The 11,144-nt window shown below is 39.6% G+C and overlaps 1 long non-coding RNA gene across 1 annotated transcript in view; it reads left to right on the top strand.

The window, feature by feature from the left end:
• The first annotated feature begins 5,066 nt into the window (after nt 1–5,066).
• LOC131411978 (uncharacterized) overlaps nt 5,067–11,144 on the top strand; it is a 41,142-nt gene continuing 35,064 nt past the window's right edge. The window contains exon 1 of the long non-coding RNA XR_009221681.1: nt 5,067–5,428. This is a non-coding gene — a long non-coding RNA (uncharacterized LOC131411978). The remainder of the gene's footprint in view (nt 5,429–11,144) is intronic.

Raw genomic sequence — 11,144 nt, 5'->3', positions numbered from 1 at the left:
CTTAAAATATGCCAAAAGTACCTTAAGAAATACACAAAATGAAAAGACTGAAGTTCTGCAGTGGAAATAGATAGTATCCCTTAATTAACACACTGCACTAAACATCTCTGAAGTGTTTATCTATCTTTTGTTGCTCCCAGGATACCACTCTTTACTATGCTTAATTAAAAAAAATGTTCTACGGCCTTTAACCAATTTAATGGCAATTTTAAAGGACTACTGTTTCCATCATTCTCCCTTTGCCTATATGTCAGAAAAGCACTCATTTCAAGGATAAATCCTGAATAATACCCACAGGAGGAACATAGGCAAGTCCCTCCATGTGGGGGGGACTTTAAAATTATTAAAATAAAATTTTTTTAATTTAAAAAAATTAAAATATTTTTAATTAAAACATTTTTTTTCTTACATTTAGTTGTTTGAGCCTGGGAAGTCCAGTGCCAGTCAGAAAGAAAGGATGTGCCAGAAGGAGAGGGAATTCATAAACGAATCTATGCATCATATTAGGAACAGGTGGAGGCTCTTAAGCAATGGAGCACCACAAGTTCCCCAGTCCTTGCCGAATGAGCACCAACTACGCACGCGAGAGTACTTACCCTTCACGGCCTCAGAGATCATTCCCCCCTCGCACACAAATCAAAGGAAGCAGAACTAAACAGACTCTAAAACAGGGCTCATTCCTTCATATTTGCTCTTTTCCTTCCTATTTGGTTACATTATTTTGAGTGAAACTGTAGGTTTGCGAAGATGAGTATCTGTTGTCAAAACTACTGCAGAACAAAATCGGGGTCCTCACTTTCCTGTAGGTTTTAGTATTTTTGTGGTTACATGGTATGTCAACCATGAAAAATGGTATGTCATAAGCTCTGTGCAAAAAGTTAAGTGACAGGTGTACCTGCAGATGTGCCAGGTGGAAGGAAGCACTTGGGGAATAAAGATGTCCACCAGGGTCATCCCTGTCCTCTCTCACTTCCTATCTTAAGGATTTTTTGATTTCCTCAAACTTAATGGGTCTATTACAAGACATAATATCACTCAGTTTTGGAAATGACTGGGCTGAGCCCTGGGTGAATTAATTAGTGAATTAATTAACATGGTAACTTTTAAATAATGCTTTCCACTACTCCTAGTAAGAAACAAATCCAGGAAAGACTTCCAAGAAAGAGAAAATCATATTTATCCTGTACTAAAAGAAAAACGTCTCTAATAAAGTCATATTAGGTATTGTACCTCTGGAATCTTAATTACTTCAGGACAAATACAGAACTTCAAATTAGAATCTGATGGACTCTGTTAAATGAGAGCTTCTGAGGAGATTAAGGCATCATATGCTATATACATATAAGTATATCTCTGTTAAGATTATTCCCTCAGGCACCATAAGCCCCACTGCTGCTCTGGGCTATTTGATGATTATAAACCTCCACTACCATGAAGACAGAGGAACACTGCAGGTGACATCCAATTATGGCTCCACAATCAGTTACAGTGAAACCCTTGACCCATCTCTTGAGTTCCTGAAATTTCTCTCTTATTGCTTCCAAAAAGTATTAACATAAAATCTGAAACCCAAGGGGGAAGCATCCCTAATTTTGGAAGATCCTAAAACTACTATGCCTATAAACTAGGCATAAACTAGATTTGGATTATTTATCCAAATTTACTTCTTAATTGCCTAAGAACAAATCAGTTAACTTTTTTCTCAGAGTCCCAAGATGGGGATCTATGTTCCGAATTATTTTAGCAAAATGTTACTGCTCTAAAAACAATCACAGAATTCTATGTCCCTAGCTTCCCATGAAGACGTGAGAATGAGACACTAGACTAGGAGGGGAGGAACCGGGCACAGGGAGTGGAGGACCCAACACTTGCTGAGGTAAGTCACAAATTAGAAAATTTCCACGTGGTTCAGCTTATGTCTGTAGGTAAATTTTGTGCATTTAAAAAGGTTTAGTTGACATCTAAGGACAAAAACATTTCATCTGTTGAACTGTGGTTTTGGTAAAAGATAAGCAGAGCACAGACAGATGGGTTTACACAAATAGGTGGGCCAAGATGGTGGTGAGAACTCGAGCACACCAGTCCACGGTACATGCAAGCTACGGGACAGAGGTGGGGTGGCTGAGGCCGATGGAGAAACGCAAGCCTGGTAACAGGGAGACTTCCCGGAAAACTCCACTCCTATATTTTAGGTTCAAGAAAACAAAGCAAATGTGTTCAGAACCATTTTGGATAGCATGTTATTGTAAACCTTGAAGAAAAAAGTAGATATTACATCAACTGGGACGAACAGAGAGAGGGGTGTCAAGGGGTCTACAAGTAAACCAGGGACAAAGGAAACAAACGCATCTTCATGTGAGTTATCCTAGGCTGGCTGTTTCCTTATTCCTGAAAAGCCTTTGCTGACAAGTGAGCTCCCTCACACGTTTGAGTCGTTTCCTTTCCTCCTTATAAGTGAGGAAACTATAACCAGGGAGTAAATGAGCACTCAACGTTCTACAGCTCACTCACTAGCTGAATTACAGTAACTCAGGACTCATGCCCTTTGCATTCATGTCCTTGATTCATTGAAAAAAAAGACATTCTCTCAAATTGTCAAGTTTCTTGGAAACTTGTTAAAAGACTATTTATGATATCTTACGTAAGGCAGAAAGCATGGAATTTTAAATTTACTCGTGGCCATTGTGTTTTTATTAGGCCAGGCAAAAGTTTTTTCTAAGCGCTTATTAAATTCAAAATTTGGAAAATGAAAAGCACAGTTGTTAGTATTGAGTAACTGCAGTGCTTTGGCTTTTTAAATTTAGCACTATTTAAGAAAGTGCAGTACAGACACATATATATAAAGGCATGTGTACATATATAGACATGTATGTAAATATTCACTTAGTATAAAGCTTGTGCCTTTTTTCAAAGAATATTGATTGAAGGCCTAGAGCATGTAAGGCAATGTAACAACCACTAGAACAGAATGACTGACAATTAACAATATACGATTACAAATACTCTAAGTGCTGTGAAAAATCATAATGGCGCTCTAAGAAAGAGTTATGAGGGCACTCATTTAGATTGGGGGCGGCTTGTCAAGAAAGTCAGAGCAGAAGGAAGTCTAAAATCAACCAACCAGACCATGGAGGTGTTGGGGGCGGGGGAGGGGAGAGGCATTATAGACAGAGGGGACAGAGGAGACTGCATAAGTGGAAGTCCTGTGGCAGGAAGGAGCTTGGCTCATTCAAGGGAATGAAAGGTCTGTGTGTTACAGAGCAAAAGAGGAAGAGACCACTCGACATAGGGCTGGAGAGGGGTACAGGGGACAGTTCTTGCACCTTTAATGGCTCTCCACCTATACTCTAAGCTCTCAAAGGCCAGATCACTGCCTGTCTTGTCCAGGACAAGACACTTAATTGGTGCTTGTTGATTCAACAATGTGTGTACAGTATTATTTCACTCCTTTCTGTTGGAAAGAACAGTTCCCTTACAGATGCGAAGGCTGCTTAATCTGTAACCAACCATTTTACCTGTCTCTTCTCCACCCCACTGTGGAAATCCACTTACTTCTCTTTTCATTTATGTTTCACTTCCTTGTGTATTGTATACACCCTTGTGTAAGGTGCACTAAGAGAAAGTTCTGCTGTGACCAAAGTTCAAGAAAAAGGGGGCCCAAAATCACTTGACACTTCCTATTAAGCAAGTGACAATTGTACTAACCCCGTACCTCCTCTTGCTACACTAGGAGAAACAATGACTGTTCCTGGGACAGGAAAGTAGCCACCCCAGGCCTTCCAGTAATAACTGTATAAATCAGATCACGTGGAAACTAGATGGTGTGCTTGGGGAAGAAGGGACTTTGTCAAATAGCAATAAAAACTAACTTTTATTGGGTATTTTCTGTAGTGCCAGACACTACTCTAACCACGTCACAGTAATACATGTCTTACTGTAACTCTTGTAACTCTTTCTAATCGTTACACGATTTCAGTGGTGATGCGTGGAAGAAACTGATGCGAAGGAACTGGCCTGAACCCCACAGATAGTAGCAGAGGCAGGAATCAGCCCATGCAAGTGGGCTCCCGAGCTAATGGTCTAGCCTCTCTGCTAGAAACCTACTCTGTCTTTGCAATCCTGGTGTTCCACAGTGCCTAGCATAGTTTTGTGCTCCAGCCATACTCCTAATTAATACTTACTGTTAGATGACAGCTAGCAGGCTGTAGTAATCGTCCCTTCTAATTCCCCCAATATGCTGGCAGATACTCCTGAGCCAGGTTCTTGCCCTGATTCAGCGCTGCTCTCTGCTGCGATGAGAAGAGACGTACTAAGCGGAAGCCGAGCCTTCAAGGCGGTTTCAGGCAGGATACACCTTGTCATTGGAAAGGTCCTGGGACTGGCTAGTGGTACCGTCTGCCCAGCTGGGACCCCACGATGAGTCCCGGCTCCACTTGCAGGGTCGCTCTCCGAGGCCGCTGGGACCCCAGTCCGCACCCTCTACCCCCAACCCCAGCGCAAACACGACCCGCCGGCCCTCGAGCCCCCCGCTCCCAAGTCGCCCCCCGCGCCCACGCCAGGGGAGCCGCGCAGGTCCCGCGCCCCCGCCCGCCGGAGGGGACCGAGAGCGCAGCCCGCGCACCTGAGGCTGCCGCTCCGCGCCGCCCTGGGCGAACCAGGCCCGGGAACCCGGGCGCCGGGCGGCTGCGCTCCTCCCCTGGGCCCCTGGAAGGCTCGGTACAGGACCTTCCCCGAAGTGTGCCGGAAAAGGGGCCTCCGAGCGACCCCGGGCGAAGCCCGCGGCTCTCGGTTTCGTTTCCTGGCTCCTACGTGCACAGGCGGGCTCGCCTACCCGGTCCCCGCGCGCCCCGCTCGCGCCGCCTCCTGCTCCCCGCGGAGGTCCCGCCAGTCTCTGGTCCAGGGCAGCGACGCACTGGGACGTCCGCACCGGCTGGCACTTGGAAAGTCATTAACGGGGCAGGTCGGGGTGGGGTTTCAGCCCTAAACTCTGGGGAGGGGTTATCAGCCCTACGCGCCGAAGAACTTCCTGTTCCTCTCGGGAGCCGTGGGCACTTCGTAAACGAGGAGGGTCGAGCTTGTCTTTCTTCACGGCCCCTTTTCTCTTCCACTTTCTTCCTATCTCTGTCTCTGTCTCTCCACCGAACGATGCTAACCCCTTTTAAGAGTCAAACTGCCCAGATGTGTTTAGAGTGTTTAATTTTTCTGGCCCCCCGACTGGTCAACAGGCATGATGAACAAATGTTTGCTGAACTCCACTGAAGGATTCAGTGATTTTTTTTTCTTTTAATATTTTTATTTACAAAAGTAACATGATCTTCCAAACAATAAAGCCGAGTATGGAGAAAAGAAGCGAAACGGACCTTCTGCACCTCCCACTTTTCTCCCGTTACATTGTTAACAGACCTTTGGAGATTTACTAAGAGAACAGGTAGGTGCGAGGAGAGAGCTGGAGGGATGGGTAAAGAGAGCGACACTGAGAAAAGAAGACGGAAAAAGGAGGGAGGAAACCCAGCCACTTTGGTCTGAATCCCTTCTCATCTGTGTGACTTTGTGCCAATTATGATCTCTGTGCCTGTTTTTTAATCTGTTATTTAGTAACAGTATCTACCGCATAGGATTTTTATGAGGATGAAGGAAGTTAAAATATATAGAAAGTTTAGAGTGATGCCTGCCATAGAGCAAGCACTCAATAAATATTATTATATACACACATGTATATATACACATTTATATAGTGGCTTTTACGCAAATAGGATTATTTTACGCAAACCGTTCTCTTATATGCTCTTTTCACTTTACGAGGCATTTTGGCAATCTCCTTGTCTTTAATACAGAACTGTATCATTGATGGAATCATCCAGGGGTAGTTCGTTTCCAATTTCACAATTACAAATTATGCTGTGCTCATCATCTTTGCACGTATCTTTCTGTACACACTATAGAAAACCTATCTGTTTATGCCAATAAAGTATGAAAATGCTTGTTTTACCATATCTCTCTACTTCCTGAATACCAATTCTAAGTGTTTGCTACTGTGATTGGTAAATATTATCCTACCATTGTTTTTGTTAATTCTGATGTTAGTGATATTGTGTAATTTTTCATATGATTACTGAACATTTTACCATTTTGTTCTCTGATATATCTGATACTATTTAAAACAACAGAGTTTTCTGTTGGATTGGGATTTTTTTCCCCTTGCTGATTTGTTGTGCTCTTTATACATTGTGGATTGAATCTCTCATCTATTAAATAAGGTACAATTCTTTTGCCCAGTGCGTCTCTGGATTATATCTTATTTAAAGTTGCTTCCACAATACATAGTTTTCATTTTTTTTTTTTTTTAGTGAGGAAGATTGGCCCTGAACTAACATCTGTGCCCATCTTCCTCTGTTTTGTATGTGGGACACCGCCACAGCATGGCTGCTGAGAGTGGTGTGTAGGTCTGCATAATTTTCATTTTTAATCATCTTTTCCTGTGGTTTTCACTTTTGACTTCTGGGCTTTGCATCTTATTTTAGAAAGCCTACTGTACCCCACAACATCACATATAATTTCTTCCTTGACACCTGTCTCTTCCAAATTGCCAGCAAGTTGGGATTTTCTAGTTATCTTTTTATTATTTATAATTGTATTGTGGTTCAAGAACGTGCTGTAAATGGTTTCATCATTTGAAATTTTTTGAGACTTGCGTTATGGCCCTTCAGTACGCAGACAATTTTTGTACATATTTTATAATTACTTAAAAATACATGTACTCCTCAGTTACTGGGTATGGTATTTTTTTTTTTATCTTAGGTCAATATGATAATCATGCTGTTATTTGGCTGATATTTTGTTTGCTTGTTCTATCAGTTATTCAGAGGAATATTAAAATTTCCCACTATAATTATAGATTAGTCTATTTCTTCTTGTTTTGACTTTTTCCCATATATTTTGTGGTTATATGATTAGGCAAAAATCTAGAGATAGTTATATTATCTTGGTGAATTGGGCATTTGTCATTGTAAAGTATTCCTCTTTATTTCTAGTAATGCTTTCCCTTTGTCTGACATCAGTGCTGCTCTTGTAAGTTCAGGATTTTGCAACAATATATATGTCTTTTCCCTATCTGGCAACTAGGTCAAAAGGGGCAAGTTCCCTCTGTGTTCTTCCCTCCTCCGTGGTGGGTTTACTTCTCTTTCATGTTACAAGGTGGTAGCTCTACGAGCCCAGATTTTTTTTTTTAATTTATTTTTTTATTGAGGTAACATTGATTTATAACATTATATAAATTTCAAGTTTATATCATTATATTTCAATTTCTGTGTAGATTACATCATATTCACCATCCAAAGACTAATTACAATCCATCACCACACACATGTGCCTAATCCCCTCTTTTGCCCGCCTCCTTCCCCTTTCCGCTCTGGTAACCACCAATCCAATCTCTGTCTCTATGTGGTTGTTTGTTGTTGTTTTTATCTTCTACTTATGAGTGAGATCATACAGTATTTGACTTTGTCCCTCTTATTTTGCTTAGCATAATACCCTCAAGGTGCATCCATGTTGTTGCAAATGGCAAGATTTTATCTTTTTTATAGACAAGTAATATTCCATTGTGTATATATACCACATCTTCTTTACCCATTCATCCCTTGATGGGCACCTGGGTTGCTTCCAAGTCTTGACTATTGTGGATAATGCTGCAATGAACATAGGGGTGCATATATCTTTACACATTCATGTTTTCACGTTCTTTGGATAAATACCCAGCAGTGGAATAGCTGGATCATATGGTAGTTCTATCCTTGATTTTTTGAGGAATCTCCATACTGTTTTCCATAGTGGCTGCACCAGTTTGCACTCCCACCAGCAATGTATGCGAGTTCCCTTCTCTCCACATCCTCTCCAACACGTGTTATTCCTTGTCTTGTTAATTATAGCCATTCTGACAGGCATGAGGTGATATCTCATTGTAGTTTTTATTTGCATTTCGCTGATAGTGATGTTGAACATCTTTTCATGTGTCTGTTGGGCATCTGTATATCTTCTTTGGAAAAATGTCTGTTCAGATATTTTGCCAATTTTGTTGTTGTTGAGATGTATGAGTTCTTTATGTATTTTGGATATTAACCCCTTATCAGATATATGGTTTTAAAATATCTTCTCCAAATGGTTAGGTTGTCTTTTTGTTTTGTTGATGGTTTCCTTTGCTGTGCAGAAAATTTTTAGTTTGATGTAGTCCCATTTGTTTATTTTTTCTATTGTTTCCCTTTCCTGGTCAGACATGGTACTTGAAAATATGCTGCTAAGACGGATGTCAAAGAGCGTACTGCCTATGTTTTCTTCTAGAAGTTTTATGGTTTCAGGTCTTACATTCAAGTCTTTAACCTATTTTGAGTTAATCCTTGTGTATGGGGTAAGATAATGGTCTGCTTTCGTTCTTCTGCATGTGGCTGTCCAGTTTTCCCAAAACCATTTGTTGAAGAGACTTTCCTTTCTCTGTTATATGTTCTTGGCTCCCTTGTTGAAAATTAGCTGTCCATAGATATGTAGGTTTATTTCTGGGCTTTTGATTCTGTTCCATTGATCTGTATGTCTGTTTTTGTGCCAGTACCATGCTGTTTTGATTACTATAGGTTTGTAGAATATTTTGAAATCAGGGAGTCTGCTACCTCTAGCTTTGTTCTTTTTTTCTCAGGATTCCTTTGGCTATTCGGGGTCTTTTCTTGTTCCCTATAAATGTTAGGATTTTTTGTTCTATTTCTGTGAAAAATGTTCTTGGAACTTGGATAGCGATTGCACTGAATCTGTAGATTGCTGTAGGAAGTATGGATATTTTAACAATGGTAATTCTTCCAATCCAAGAGTACGGAATATCTTTCCATTTCTTTGTGTCTTCTTCAATTTCCTGCAACAATGTTTTATAGTTTTCAGTGTACAGGTCTTTTACCTTTTTGGTTAAATTTATTTCTAGGTATTTTATTCTTTTTGTTGCGATTGTAAATGGGATTGTAGTCTTAATTTTTCTTTCTGCTACTTCACTGTAAGTGTATAGACAGTCAACTGATTTTTGTATGTTGATTTTGTATCCTGCAACTTTACCATATTCATTTATTATTTCTAAAAGTTTTTTGGTGGATTCTTTAGGGTTTCTATATATAAAATCATGTCATCTGCAAATAGGGACAGTTTTTCTTCTTTTCTGATTTGGATTCCTTTTATTTCTTTTTCTTGCCTGATTGCTCTGGCTAAGACTTCCAATACTATGTTAAATAAGACTGGTAAAAGTGAGCATACTTGTCTGCTTCCTGTTATTAGAGAGTTAGCTTTCAGTTTTTCACCATTGAGAATAATATTATCTGTGTGTTTGTCATATATGGCCTTTATTATGTTGAGATACTTTCCTACTCATTTTATTCAGAGTTTTTATCATAAATGGATGCTGTATCTTGTCAAATGCTTTCTCTGCATCTATTGAGATGATCATTTGTTTTTATTCTTCATTTTATTAATGTGATGTATCACATTGATTGATTTGCAGATGTTGAACCATCCCTGCATGCCTGGAATAAATCCCACTTGATCATGGTGTATGATCTTTTTAATGTATTGTTGTATTCAATTTGCTAGTATTTTGTTGAGGAATTTCACATAGATGTTCATCAGTGATATTGGACTGTAGTTTTCTTTTTTTGTGTTGTCCTTGTCTGGTTTTGGTATCAGGGTAATGTTGGCTTCGTAGAATGAGTTAGGAAGCTTCTCCTTTTCTTCAAATTTTGGAAGAGTTTGAGAAGGATACATATTAAGTCTTCTTTGAATGTTTGGTAGAATTCACCAGGGAAGCCATCTGGTCCTGGACTTTTATTTTTTGGGAGGTTCTTCATTAGTGTTTCGATCTCCTTACTGGTGACTGGTCTGTTCAGATTCTCTATTTCTTCTTGATTCAGTTTTGGAAGGTTGTATAATTCTAAGAATTTATCCATTTCTTCTAGATTATCCAATTTGTTGGTATATAGCTTTTTGTCGTCTTCTCTTATAATCTTTTGTATTTCTGAGGTGTCCGTCGTAATTTCTCCTCTTTCATTTCTGATTTCATTTATTGGAGCCTTCTCTTTTTTTTTCTCAATGAGTCTAGCTAAAGGTTTGTCAATTTTGTTTCTTTTCAAACAACCAGCTCTTAGTTTCATTGATTTTTTCTATTGTTTTTGTGGTCTCTATTTCATTTATTTCTGCTCTGATTTTTATTATTTTATTCCTTTTACTGATTTGGGGCATTGTTTGTTCTTCTTTTTCCAGTTCTTTGAGGTACACTGTTAGATTGTTTATTTGAGATTTTTCCTGTTTGCTGAGGTAGGACTGTATTGCTGTAAACTTCCCTCTTAGGGCTGCTTTTGCTGTATCCCATAAATTTTGGCATGTTGTATTTTCATTTTCATTTGTTTCTAGGTATTTTTTGATTTCTCCTTTAATTTCTTCACTGACCCAATTGTTAATTCAGTAGCATTTTGTTTAATCTCCACATATTTGTGGCTTTTCTGATTTTCTTCCTGTAGTTGATTTCCAGTTTCATACCATTGTGGTGAGAAAAGATGCGTGGTATTATTTCAATCTTCTTAAATTTATTTTTTAATTTTATTTATTTATTTTTTTTTGAGGAAGATCAGCCCTGAGCTAACATCTGCCAATCCTCCTCTTTCTGCTGAGGAAGACGAGCCCTGGGCTAACATCCATGCCCATCTTCCTCCATTTTATATGGGATGCCGCCACAGCATGGCTTGACAAGCAGTGCATCAGTGCACGCCCGGGATCCGAACCCTGGGCTGCTGCAGCAGAATGTGCACACTTAACTGCTACACCACCAGGCCGACCCCTTACATTTGTTGAAATTTGTTTTGTGGCCTAATATGTGACCTATCCTGGAGAATGTTCCATGTGCATTTGAAAAGAATGTGTATTCTGCAGTTTTTGGATAGAATATTCTGTATATATCTACTAAGTCCTTCTGGTCTAATGTGTCATTTAAGGCCAATGTTTCTTTGTTGATCTTTTGTTTGGATGATCTATCCGTTGGTGTAAGTGGAGTATTAAAGTCTCCTACTATTGTTGTGTTCCTGTCTATTTCTCCTTTTATGTCTATTAATAATTTATTTATATATTTA

Source organism: Diceros bicornis, chromosome 2, assembly GCF_020826845.1.
Source record: "Diceros bicornis minor isolate mBicDic1 chromosome 2, mDicBic1.mat.cur, whole genome shotgun sequence".
Classification (NCBI taxonomy): Eukaryota; Metazoa; Chordata; class Mammalia; order Perissodactyla; family Rhinocerotidae; genus Diceros; species Diceros bicornis.
The sequence above is the reverse complement of the archived record's forward strand: the minus strand, read 5'-3'. Positions and strand labels throughout refer to the sequence as shown.